Raw genomic sequence first — 13,338 nt, 5'->3', positions numbered from 1 at the left:
AGAAAATGCTTACAGCTTCAGGAGAAGAAGAAATGATAGAACTTGCAGAACGTTTCCAGGCGCGTTTTCCAGACCTTTTCCCTGAAAGCTATTCCAATTCAACTTTCTTGTTCCGTTATACAGCTACTCAACGTACCTCTGCTAGTGCCAGAGCTTTCACTGTGGGCTTATTCGGAAGGAAAATGAGCTATCGAGTATGGTATCCCCCAGCTGTGAAGAGAGATCCTGTCTTGAGGTTTTACAAACTATGTAAGCGATGGAAGGAACAAGTTCGTGATAATCCAGAAGCTTTGAGCGAGCAAAAGAAATTTGAAGCAGGTTCTGAAATGCAACGGACGCTGATAAATGTTAGTGGGCGTTTGAACCTGAACTTTACATTATCTCTGGAAGATGTACGACTCATGTACTTAACGTGTGCTTTTGAAACTGCTTGGTATCGCTGGAAGAAATCTCCCTGGTGTGCAGCATTTTCAGAAGAAAATTTCAAGGTTCTTGAGTTTGCTGAGGACTTAAATTCTTACTGGGTTGACGGATATGGTTATAACCTCACCTACGAACAAGCGTGTCCTGCTGTTACAGACATGGCAACACATATTATACCAGTTTTGTCCAAACAAGATACACCACGAACAGTAGTTTATTTTACTCACTCGGGAACGCTCTTAAAGATTCTATCACGTTTGGGACTTTATAAAGACACCGACATGCTAAAACACAGTCTCTACCAATCCCTTCATTCACGGTTATGGAGAGTCAGCAAGATAGATACATTTGGCACAAACTTGGCCTTTATATTATATAAATGTGATGATGGATATCATGTTCTCACGATGCATCAAGAAGAAATAGTGCGTATTCCTGGGTGCGAAGAACATCAAGAACTTTGCCCTCTGGATTTATTTTCTAAAAGTATCCAAGACTATATTGATGGGTGCAATTTCGAATTACTGTGTTATTCCTGACTCATTCGGTATCTGTCCATTTGGTAAACTTTATCCGTTACCAACTTCCATGACGCATACACTCATTGCAATATTTTAACTGAGAAATCTCACTCTAGAAGATGTGCTGCTGAGTGAAGCTTTCTTGTGATACGAATGTATATGAAAGCAATAAAGGCATAAACAAATGGTTGACTCAGAAAGACAGTACTTGTGCAATTCGGTGTTATTTATTTCAGCAAATGTGAAGTAGAATCATGTACCAACTAATGAATTCATGATGGTAAGAAATATGCTTATCTATATACTGTCCTTTGTGGCAACCATTGAAAACTAATAAGTGTAACTGCTGAATAGGCTATATTTTAATTTGTAATGTAATTTTATAAATTAGGATACGTACATATAGTATAAAACATTGAAATGAATTAACCGTATTATAGAATGATTATCGAGGACACATACAGTATGATTTTGTACTGGAATAATAGATTATATTGTATTCTGCTTCTTCATAAAATGTGCATATAGAAGGTGAAAAATGAACTGGACAGCTATGAGTTATTAAGCTTACATTTAGGTCCGGACATGGAGATTCTTAAAGATTTTGAAATTTGTTCCAAAAATTACCTTTGACTCCGATTTAAACTGTAACTTATCAGAGTACATTAACAGAACACCCTGTCCGACTCCGTGGCTAAATGGTTAGTGTGCTGGCCTTTGGGCACAGGGGTCCCGGGTTCGATTCCCGGCAGGTTCGGGAATTTTAACCATAATTGGTTCATTTCGCTGGCACGGAGACGCGCAAGTCGCAATGGGAGTCAAATCAAAAGAACTGCATCTGGCGAGCCGAACTTGTCCTCGGACACTCCCGGCACTAAAAGCTATACGCCATTTCATGTCAACAGAACACTCTGTGGCTGGGTGGTAGAATACATCAGTAGTATAAGTGGAGAGTTCGGCCGCCACCTCCTCCTCACGCTCTCGGGAGAGCCCTCCTCCACCACCTCCCCCACACGCTCTCGGGAGAGGCCTCCTCCTCACGATGGCTAAGAGCCCGACCCTAACCTCACATCCGCCATCTCGGAGGGACTTAACCTAACTTTTATGCGTAAGACAGCTAGCCTAACCTCATGGAAGGGCCTAACCTTAGTTTTACAGCCGGATGACCTTCCTGACGCCTAAGAGCGCGACCCTAACCTCACATGCGTTATCTTGGAGGGGCTTAACCTAACTTTTGACTCACAAGACAGCAAACCTAACCTCATGGAAGGGCCTAACCTCATATTTACGGCTGGATGCCCTTCCCGGCGCGAATTGCACAAGATGGCGGCTATACATGGCTTCTTATGAGACACCGCCTAACCTCACATCCGCTATCTTAGAGGGGCTCAACCTAACTTTTAACGCACAAGACAGCAAGCCTAATCTCATGGAGGCCTACCCTCAGTTTTACGGCCGGATGCCCTTCCCGACGTTAATTGCATGAGATGGCGGCTATACATGACTCCTTATGAGACGCGTTAAGGGTGCTTGCACAAGAACTTTTGACACGCAAGACAGCAAGCCTAACCTCATAGACGGACCTAACCTGTTTTACGACCGGATGCCCTTCTCGACGCTAATTGCACAAGATGGAGGCTATACATGACTCCTTATGAGACGCCTTAAGGGTGCTTACGCAAGATGGTGGCTGCAAGATGACTGCTATACATAGGTTCTTATCAGACTCCCTTGGGATGCTTGCGCAAGATGGCGGCTATACATGTCTCCTTATGAGACACCTTAAGGGTGCTTGCGCAAGATGGCAGCCGCTCTTATGAGACGGCTTAAGGATGCTTATGGCTGCTGCTCTTATGAGACTCCCTAAGGATGCTTGCGCAAGATGGCGGACACAAGATGGCGGCTATACACGGCGCCTTATGGGACACCTTAAGGGTGCTTGCGCAAGATGGCTGCTGCTCTTATCAAGAAAGCTAGCTTAGAGGCTAACGTGCCGTGCTGGTTCGATTCATTAAATTTGGGGCTTAAATGCAAAATGTTAAATATATCGAAAACGGTGCGTCGTAGAGCAAAACGGACAAAATTTTTCTGCCTAGTACCTGGGTTCGCAGTATAAGGAACATGACAGCATAAGAAAAAAGTAGTCCAATGATGAGATCAACAGTTCGGTTCCTACTTAAGGCCTTTGGCATTTTGTCAGTTTTAGCTTGTATTGAAGCAAGTTTTCGTAACTTGATTAGGTCTTGCTATGGTAGAGATTATAACATGCTGTGCTGGTTCGATTCATTAAATTTTGGGCTTAAATGCAAAATGTTAAATATCTCGAAAACGGTGCGTCGTAGAGCTAAACGGGAAAAAATGTTCTGCCTAATACTGAAGTTCGCAGTATCAGGAACATGATAGCATAAGAACAAAGTAGTCTAATGATGAGATCAACGGTTCGGTTCCTACTTAGGCCCTTTGGCATTGACAGCTATCTAATTCTACAAGATGGCGGCTATACATAGCTTCTTATGAGACTGCTTAAGGGTGCTTGCACAAGATGGCTGCTGCTTTTATGAGACGCCTTAGGGATGCTTGCGCAAGATGGCGGACACAAAATGGCGGCTATACATAGCTTCTTATGAGACTGCTTAAGGGTGCTTGCACCAGATGACTGCTATACATAGGCTCTTATGAGACGCCCTATGGATGCTTGCACAAGATGGCAGCGACAAGATGGCAGCTATACATAGCTCCTTATGAGACGGCCTAGGGGTGCTCGCACAAGATGGCGGCTGCTGTTATGCATGTGGTAGAGGACAATTTGAAATTCCACGTGCTCTTCAAAGCTACGTTATTTTTGACAGCGACCATCTTTAATCAACAGAGCACCGTGCTGCCATCTTTAGCTACTTCCTTTGAAATGTGATGGCGGCAATGTCCACGTGACAGCTGTCATCCACCATCTTTAATCAACAGAGCACCGTGCTGCCACCTTTAGCTACTACCTTTGAAATATGGTGGCGGCAATTTGGAAAAATTATACGCGGTTTTGATAGCTGTCGACCACCATCTTTAAACAACAACGCATCGTGCTGCTATCTTTACGACACTAAACCTCATCCTTATACATGTGGTGGTGGGTAATTTAAATTCCATGTGCTTTTTTGACAGCTCCCGTCTTTACAACACTAAACCTCATACCTTTGAAATGTGGTGGCGGGTAATTTAAAAAATTCTACGTGCTTTTTTGACAGCTGTCATCTTTAAACAATGGCGGCTATACATAGACAGTTAAGGCCTCATCCTCCTCCTCCACCTCCTATGTCAAGGCATAGCTTTATATCTCTATCGAACAAGTTTAAACCTGCATCGCGAAGGCAAGAGTGTGCAGCGATAACATCATTGTGCATGTTTAGACTTGCAGATTACAAAAGAAATATAACAAGACTAGAATTAAACACTGTACTCGATGTCGTTAACTTCAACATGCGTTCAGAACATTGTTTGATATGTTCAGATCACTACATAAGTGATCAAGACTAGAATCGAACACTGTACCCGATACAATGTGTGTTCAGAACATGTCAGGGGATACCTTTGTTCTAAGAAGATGCATTCGAACAGAGAAAAGAATAATAATTCTGTATAGCATATGCAAGATAGCGGCTGTTATAACGTCCTCCTCCTCTTCCCGCTCGGTTAAGGCATAGCTTTATCGAACATACAACGCGATCTTATGCATAAGGCAGTGCACATACTGCGTAGTTAACTCTATAATATGAATACAACAAAAGTACAACTTCAAATGATTTACCTTCTATCATTTGTCTTGTGCGAAAATCAAAAACTACAGAAAAAATTATACTGCGTAGCCAACTCGCTCGGTAAACGATAATCTGATTTAGTTACAATAGAAAAAACATAGATTTAAACCCTGTTCTATTATCGCAAACACGGAAAGTGAAACAAGTTATCGCATAAACATGTAACACACCGAGCTCGATAGCTGCAGTCGTTTAAGTGCGGCCAGTATCCAGTAATCGGGAGATAGTGGGTTCGAGCCCCACTGTCGGCAGCCCTGAAGATGGTTTTCCGTGGTTTCCCATTTTCACACCAGGCAAATGCTGGGGCTGTACCTTAATTAAGGCCACGGCCGCTTCCTTCCCATCGTCGTCATAACACATATCTCTGTCAGTGCGACGTAAAGCAAATAGGAAAAAAAAACATGTAACATGAAATATCAATCAATCTGTTGGCATGGGTTACAAGCATGTAGCTCATGCGGAAAGTAAAATTAAACAGAACGCTAGTGCTATAAGAAATACACTGCTTACATTTAAGTCCCTAGCTGTTGAACAAGTTATCACATAAACACGTAACATAAAATATCGGTTCGGAAACATATTGTTTCAATCTGTTGGCATGGGTTACAAGCAACTGATAGTCAATTTGGTTCGATTAAGGGTCCATTCGGCGGGTGTTCCCATATCCGATAGGGTATTTGACTGGTGGATAACCTTAGTTAAGAGTAAATCTGGCATTCTACTTGTTGAAGGTCAGATTTTCCACGGATCGTGTGGATTAATTCTCAGTTATCGTTTGGACCAATAGGTGCCCGATTTTCAGGTTTTCTTTTCACTTTTTCAGTTTCGCCGTCCACTAATCTGTGATATTTCTATTTTTCTCCGAAAATTCTTCAATACTGTAATCAATACAACTAACGCCATGCAATGTGGCTGCGTTTGAAACATTAAATAATTAAATATTTTCTTGATCAAGAATTTTAAATAAATGATTTTTTGTGCAGTTAATTGAGTCAATAAAAGTCAGTAAGCACATATTTGCTCTTCATTTCAAGTAGTTAGGCTCTCTTCTGAACCCCATCGTTTGGTTAAGATCGTGACCGAATTATTCCCGCTACGACCCCAAGATTTAAGAGTTCGATATTGTTCTACTGCAGCAGCTGTGGCCGACCAACGATGGAATGGTAAGTCAAAGGGTTCAATACAAAGGGGTTAATGTCAATGCACTGGTTGATCTTCATGTTACCGAGTTCGATAGCTGCAGTCGCTTAAGTGCGACCAGTATCCAGTAATCCGGAGATAGTGGGTTCGAGCCCCACTGTCGGCAGCCCTGAAGATGGTTTTCCATGGTGTCCCATTTTCACACCAGGCAAATGCCACGGCAAAGGCCACGGCCACTTCCTTCGACTTCCTAGGCCTTTCCTATCCCATCGTCGCCAAAGACCTATCTGTGTCGGTGCGACGTAAAACAAATAACAAAAAAAAAAAAGATCTTCATGTCGTAAGTTTCGAACTCCAGATCTTCATCGAGAGAGCACTTGAATGGGTGATCCTTCTTTAAAGGGAACCATCGAAATTCGCTGATCTACACAACACTATGTTTTAGGCACTGCTTCACGTTTTCAGTGGAATTGAAATCATCAGCAGTTATTCTGAAACTTCATCCGCCCAATCCTCACGTTTACTCCACCTGGCTTATTGTGAGCAGTTTGCTCTCTCTACCGCCAGACAGATCGGTGAGGTGAATCTGGATGGAGCACCTATTGCACTGTTTTGACACCAGATTGGTTCTTTCCTTACACGTGCCGCATACTAATTCTTTTCTTTTTTCACTTGTACCTCTTTGCTTCTAACGCCCTCACTTCAATCAAGATTATGAAAGAGCATACAAGAGGTTTCACCCCTTCCGTTGTTGGTCTGTCAAACCTGGGAACACATAGCGTATAAAATTCTACTACTACTACTACTACTACTACTACTACTACTACTACCGAGCTCGGTATCAGTAGTCGCTTAAGTGCGGCCATTATCCATTATTCGGGAGATAGTGGGTTCGAACCACACTGTCGGCAGCTCTGAAGATGGTTTTCCGCGGTTTCCCATTTTCACACCAGGCAAACGCTGGGGTTGTACCTTAATTAAGGCCACGGCCGCTTCCTTCCCACTCCTAGCCCTTTCCTGTCCCATCGTCGCCATAAGACCTATCTGTGTCAGTGCGACGTAAAACAACTTGAAAACTACTACTACTACTACTACTACTACTACTACTACTGCTGCTGCTACTACTACGGCTTTTCCTACGTCTTTGGTGTCCCTGGCGCAAACTATATCGAACATGTGGAGTTGGCCCTGTTTTACGGCCGGATGCCCTTTCTGACACAATCCTATGTGGACGGATGTAATCACTATTGCCTGTTTCCATGGTGGTTGGTAGTGTGGTTTGTTGTCTGAATATGAAGAGGGGAATGTTGGGACAAACTTAAACACCCCGTCCTCGAGCCGAAAGAATTAATCAGCCGCGATTAAAATCCTCGATCCGGCCGGGAATCCAACCCGGAATTCTCTACACTGAGCATTCATCCAACGAGTCGGACAGCGTGTAAAATATGGTATTTGTTCGACCTATCACCACTTACGGCTCCTTATCCTGGATCTCATCCACTGCCTCGAATGTTGAAATTTGACCGCCACATTCCCACGCACTTGTCCAAGTAATCAACCTATCCCCGCTCGCTCCCGCCAACAATCACTTTCTAGTACCACCAGGACACTGCAGATGGCACACACAACGGCAAAGGCTCTGTTCTATAACTTACGCCTCGGTGACATAAAACTATAGGTATTTACAGCGATAAGACTGTCATAAGAAATTCCTCTCTTGATTTTGTACTCACATTTATCGTAATCAAACATTATCTTTCATTTCCATTTCAAAAATCAGTAATTCATCTCGCCAACTTCTCGTCGTAAGAGTAATATATTTAAAAAAATTAACTGGTGGAAACATTTTATAATATTACTATCTATACCATTGTTAAGATTACGTTTTCTTCTAAAGTGTGGAAAGGTGTACCGTGTACAAACTCAATACGCACGCCAGAGAATCATTACTGTTCATTAAAACAAACGCAGCTGCTCTTTAGCAACACACTTTCCCTCTGTTTAACTTTTCAAAACTCAGGACTTTCGCTTTCCTCGAGCACGGAGTATTGTGAACAGAATTACAGGCTCAGTGATATAAGTGAACGCTCACAATGCTATTGCGTGTCCAGTTAATAATCGATTGGCTACTTGGTACACATTCATTATTTCTTACGTCAGAGAACAGTCCTACATCTACTTACAAATATTCCTATTATCATATAGTCATGGTGGAGGCCCATATCATATTGTAAGGGGAATGAGCTGATAAAATACAATATTAAAACATGAAATAAAATATTGAAAAACCTACAGCCTGTTTTCCAGTCTTTAACCGGTCAGGGATGCAATGAATGAACCTATAGGCTATTAATGACTGATAGATGGTGTGAAATGAGAATGGAAAGTATTGCTGGAAGTGATCGGGATTTGAATCACGGTATCCAGCTGTGAGAGGCCGACGCGCTGCCATCTGAGCCACGGAGGCTAAATAAAATATTAACAATTTATTTTTAATTTTAGCTTTTCTTTGCTAGGAACAGCCATATACTGGACGAGGTCCTCTTCCCGGTCGGTAATGGAATCTGGGAGGCACTACGTAAATAAGGAAAGTACAAAACTTACAATGTCAAAAACGTAATTTCGCGTGACAACTGAGCCCCCTTGTGGGTGGGGCAGTAGAATAACACCCACAGTATCCCCTGCCTGTCGTAAGAGGCAACTAAAAGGGGCCCCAGGGGCTCTGTACTTTGGAGCATGTGTTGGCGACCACGGGGCCTTAGCTGAGTTCTGACATTGCTTTCCCTTACTTGTGCAAGGCTCCTCACTTTCATCTATCCTATCCGACCTCCCTTGGTCAACTCTTGTAGTTTTCCGACCCCGACGGTATTACGAATGGAGGCCTAGGGGGTCTTTCATTTTCACGCCCTTCGTGGGCCTTGTCTTTTTTTGGCCGTTACCTTCATTTTTCGAAATGTCGGATCCCTTCCATTTTCTCTCTCTGATTATTGTTATACAGAGAATGGTTGCCCAGTTGTACTTCCTCTTAGAAACAATAATCAGCACCACCACCACCACCACCACCTGACAACTGAGCGTCAAGCGGGCTGGATAGGTACTGTGTAAAATGATGCCTTGTTTTTTTCCAGCGTGGCTAGAACAGGTAAGTGGAGAAAGCTAGGATAAGAGAGGGAAAATGAAATGGCGTATGGCTTTTAGTACCGGGAGTGTCCAAGAACAATTTCGGCTCGCCAAGTACAGGTCTTTTGATTTGACACCCGTAGGCGACCTGCGCGTCATGATGAGGATGAAATGATGATGAAGACGACACATACCAGCGAAATTAACCAATGATGGTTAAAATTCCCGACCCTGCCGGGAATCGAACCCGGGACCCCTGTAACCAAAGGCCAGCACGTTAACCATTTAGCCATGGAGCCGGACATAAGAGAGGGGAAACCTGACGACTGAACTGTTGAGATTTTAATATGTTGTTTGAAGTTTTTTTTTTTTTTTTTTTTTTTCAGACCGGGCGAGTTGGCCGTGCGCGTAGAGGCGCGCGGCTGTGGGCTTGCATCCGGGAGATAGTAGGTTCGAATCCCACTATCGGCAGCCCTGAAGATGATTTTCCGTGGTTTCCCATTTTCACACCGGGCAAATGCTGGGGTTGTACCTTAATTAAGGCCACGGCCGCTTCCTTCCAACTCCTAGGCCTTTCCTATCCCATCGTCGCCATAAGATCTATATGTGTCGGTGCGACGTAAAGCCCCTAGCAAAAAAAAATTCAGACTTCGTGGGTTTTTTTTTTTTTTTTTTTTTTTTTTTGCTAGTTGCTTTACGTCGCACCGACACAGATAGGTCTTATAGCGACGATGGGACAGAAGGGCTAGGAGTGGGGGAAGTGGCCGTGGCCTTAATTAAGGTACAGCCCCAGCATTTGCCTGGTGTGAAAATGTGAAACCACGGAAAATCATTTTCAGGGCTGCAAACAGTGGGGTTCGAACTTACTATCTCCCGAATACTGGATACTGGCCGCACTTAAGCGACTGCAGCTATCGAGCTCGGTAATTGTAAATTCAAGCACCGCCTTAGTAATTTTGACATGTTCTTTTTATTATCGCTGACGAAAAGAATAGATCTATTTATCGAAACCTGCCTGATAGTAGTAAGTAGTTTACTATACTGTATTAATTGAATAATCAATAAAATTGTATTGACAGGTGAACCTCATAGGTTGGTGAATCACTGAAATTCTTGTTCATAGGCTGTCCACGTTTCCCTAGTAACGAAGTATTTATTTATTATAATAATAGTTTGACATATTGTAAATTCAGTGTTGTGTTGATTTCAGCAATTATGTGTCTCTCACCAGAGAAGGTGTTTATCGTGGAACAGTACTTCCAGTCATACAGACTGGGGCGTCAGAATGGGCCGAGTTTCCTTCACGTTAAAGAACAATAAAAGGGGCGATTTAATAAGGAGGCGCCTAATAACAGAACAATGTTAGCTGTCGTTAACAAGTTCCTACATACTGGATCATTTTTAGGTCCACGGAAAGGTAGGCCTACAACAGGACGCTCAAGAACCGTCACCACAAACGAGAATCATGAGCGACTACTCCAACAGGTGTGACAGTCTCCAAAGGGTAGTCGAAGACGAACATGCACAGAATTCATTAAAGCAGTGGAATAGGTAGTCTACAGAGATCTCATTTTATTATCCCATTCGTGTGGGATTTGCGCCGCTTTTGTCGCGCCGGAAACTCCTCCAGAGACAATTGATGCAGCAAGATGGATTTAGAGCCCACACCGCGGAAGAGTCACTATTCACCGGTCCACCTTTTGAACAAACTAAAGCGGAATACCTCATTGCCTCGTCACTCTCGCGATGGTTGCCAAACAATGGCGTATACTGAGGGCTACCAAGGCTATCGGCGAAGCCCTAACCCCAAATGAGAACGATGGAAATTTAAAGCACTTTATAATCTAAGCATCTGGCACATCGTTCCATTTACAAAACTTGAACGCAGTGAGATAAAACGTCGCTCGTATTTCTGAGAGCAAGGCATCGTAGAAAGATATCGCAGTCCACGCACTGCGTCCCTCTCCCCTAGCCATACCTCGCACGTTTTGCTGGTGAATTCCCGAAACGTGCGGGGACCTGGGTGGATAGGTGTGCTAGGCTTCGGTCCGTCAGATCGCCATTGCTAACAAAGGAGAGATAACTCAAAAACTCGAAGTTCTCCGGAAGTTTCCGAATTGACACATCCTCACCTCATACTTCTGACTTAATTATACAGATAACAGAGTGCTGGTAATCCATTCCTTTTTGATTCTACATCCTTGTTCCGCGTCTTCCCCTGACCTATGACCTCTCTTCCGCTTTAGTCTGCTCAAAAGGTAGCCCGGAGAATAACCTTTCTGCAACCACACTTTGGAGGTCATCTAATTTCTTGTTGAACTCCTTTCCTCTACCCTTCCTAGGAGATGAGGATCTCACTGCCCCAGGTGCCTACATATGGGACATGTTGAAACAATAATTTTTCAAGACAGATGACCCGCCTACAAATATTCCCAAATTACGCCTTTTCTTGTGTCCTTACAGCAATATCATCAATATCAGAAACGTTTTGAACTATGTGTGGCACGTGTTGGTACACATTTTGAACACGTCCGATATTTTGCCATACACAGGTACAGTATATTATGAAAACGGAACTTGGTATAAATTCTGAAATAATAGTCTAGAATAAATTGTATTATGCGCTATCATTGCAGTAATTTTTTAATTGTCCTTGAACTGTTCATATTCCGAGGTTGTGCTGGTCTTTTCAGGCACATCCCCAATGGAGGTGAGTTGCATGTACCATTTTAACCACATACCAGCCCTCCTGCCATTCTTAAATTTATTATTATTATTATTATTATTATTAAAATCGAACATTCGTATCTGCACACAAATATCCGTTTCAAAACTAGCTTTCGGACACTAAGGCCCGTCATCAGTGAACTGAAACTTATTTAAAACATGTTGATCCGTGAAAATATTGAAATATTTATGGCACAGACAAAAGAATGAGGCCAGATTTTAAATGAAACCGCTACTAACATACTGTTCGTAACATTGAGATGATGTACATTCACGTGCCACTAAGCTTAAGTCTGGTCCAAGGTCTGTTCAGTACTAGCATAACAACCTTAACGGCATGTCCAGCCAGCACTTCTATTGGTATGTTATACTGTATTTTTTTTAATTTAAGGTCTAGCGCTTAGTTTCAAAACTGTGCCATTTGTTTCTTCTTCATTTTTACAGTTTACTTTGCCTGGGCTCTATTTTACATTGACGACACATCTACGTGGATCTTGAAGGTAAATATTCAAAAACTATCCAGGCAACGCCGGGTAGTATTGTGACCGTTCACAACGTCACCTATGGTATGTCATGATATCCAGGAGATGAAATATGCCGTTTTCCGCGTCATTCTACGATAAAAACTGCCCAAGTTAGAATTTTTTCCACCCGCTCCAGGACTCGATTTGCAGCATCCAGAGTCGCGCGACCGAGCTCTAGTTGCTGGTAATTAGCAGCAAGGCAGTGCAAGAGCGCTTGTACTCGAAGTTTTCTCACTCCAACCACGAGCGAGATGAAAAGAGACGCGTTATAACGTGACAGAGAATCTAGGTCACTAGCTGAGCCCAGAGAGTATATCCAACGTGAAAACTAACTTATACCCTGTTTTCCTCGCTCATTCTCCACTGCCAACTTAACGCATTCAGCTGTTTTATTTCTGTTAATTTCTATAAATCGCAAAATACCCAATGGATAACTAAGCGCAAACATTCATTTGAATCAGGGAATTTTACGCATAATTATGAGACCGAGAAGTGCTCTACTTAACTGACAGAGCGGTAACTACGCTGTAAACAAGGGCGCGTCTTAATGACTAACAGATGTTGGACCCTAACCGTGACAGCGAACACAAGGAATCCCCTGTGCTCGTCATCATTCACCGCCAGAGACAAAAGGACGCCTTTAAGATTGCTTGAGAATCTACGAAGTTATTTTAATAACATTCATTCAGTGGAAATGGAAATACCAGAGCTACAATTTGATATCCTGTTCGTCCCGCTACGTTGCGTATTAACGGACCATCGTGTGAGAAAGGGTTGCATTTTTCCCCCTCTCTCAACATCCCGACAGCTCGCCTATATAGGAACGAGCTGAAGAACAGTCACCATCCAGTGCATTTTCAGTGTAACGCCAGTACGGTAGTATTTCGTTGTGGTTTGTGTGTGAGTCGTTTGTGAAGAGATAATCTTGTAATTTGAGCAGTGTAATGCAGTGATTCATTAAAGTCTGTGAATATATGTGGAAATAATCACCCTCTGAGTGGGATGTTAGCGTGTACAGTGTGCCGCAAATTAATAAAATAGGAACGGTACGAAACCGCAATAACCGATGTCCGT

The sequence above is a fragment of the Anabrus simplex genome, chromosome 9, assembly GCF_040414725.1.
Source record: "Anabrus simplex isolate iqAnaSimp1 chromosome 9, ASM4041472v1, whole genome shotgun sequence".
Classification (NCBI taxonomy): domain Eukaryota; kingdom Metazoa; phylum Arthropoda; class Insecta; order Orthoptera; family Tettigoniidae; genus Anabrus; species Anabrus simplex.
The sequence above is the reverse complement of the archived record's forward strand: the minus strand, read 5'-3'. Positions refer to the sequence as shown.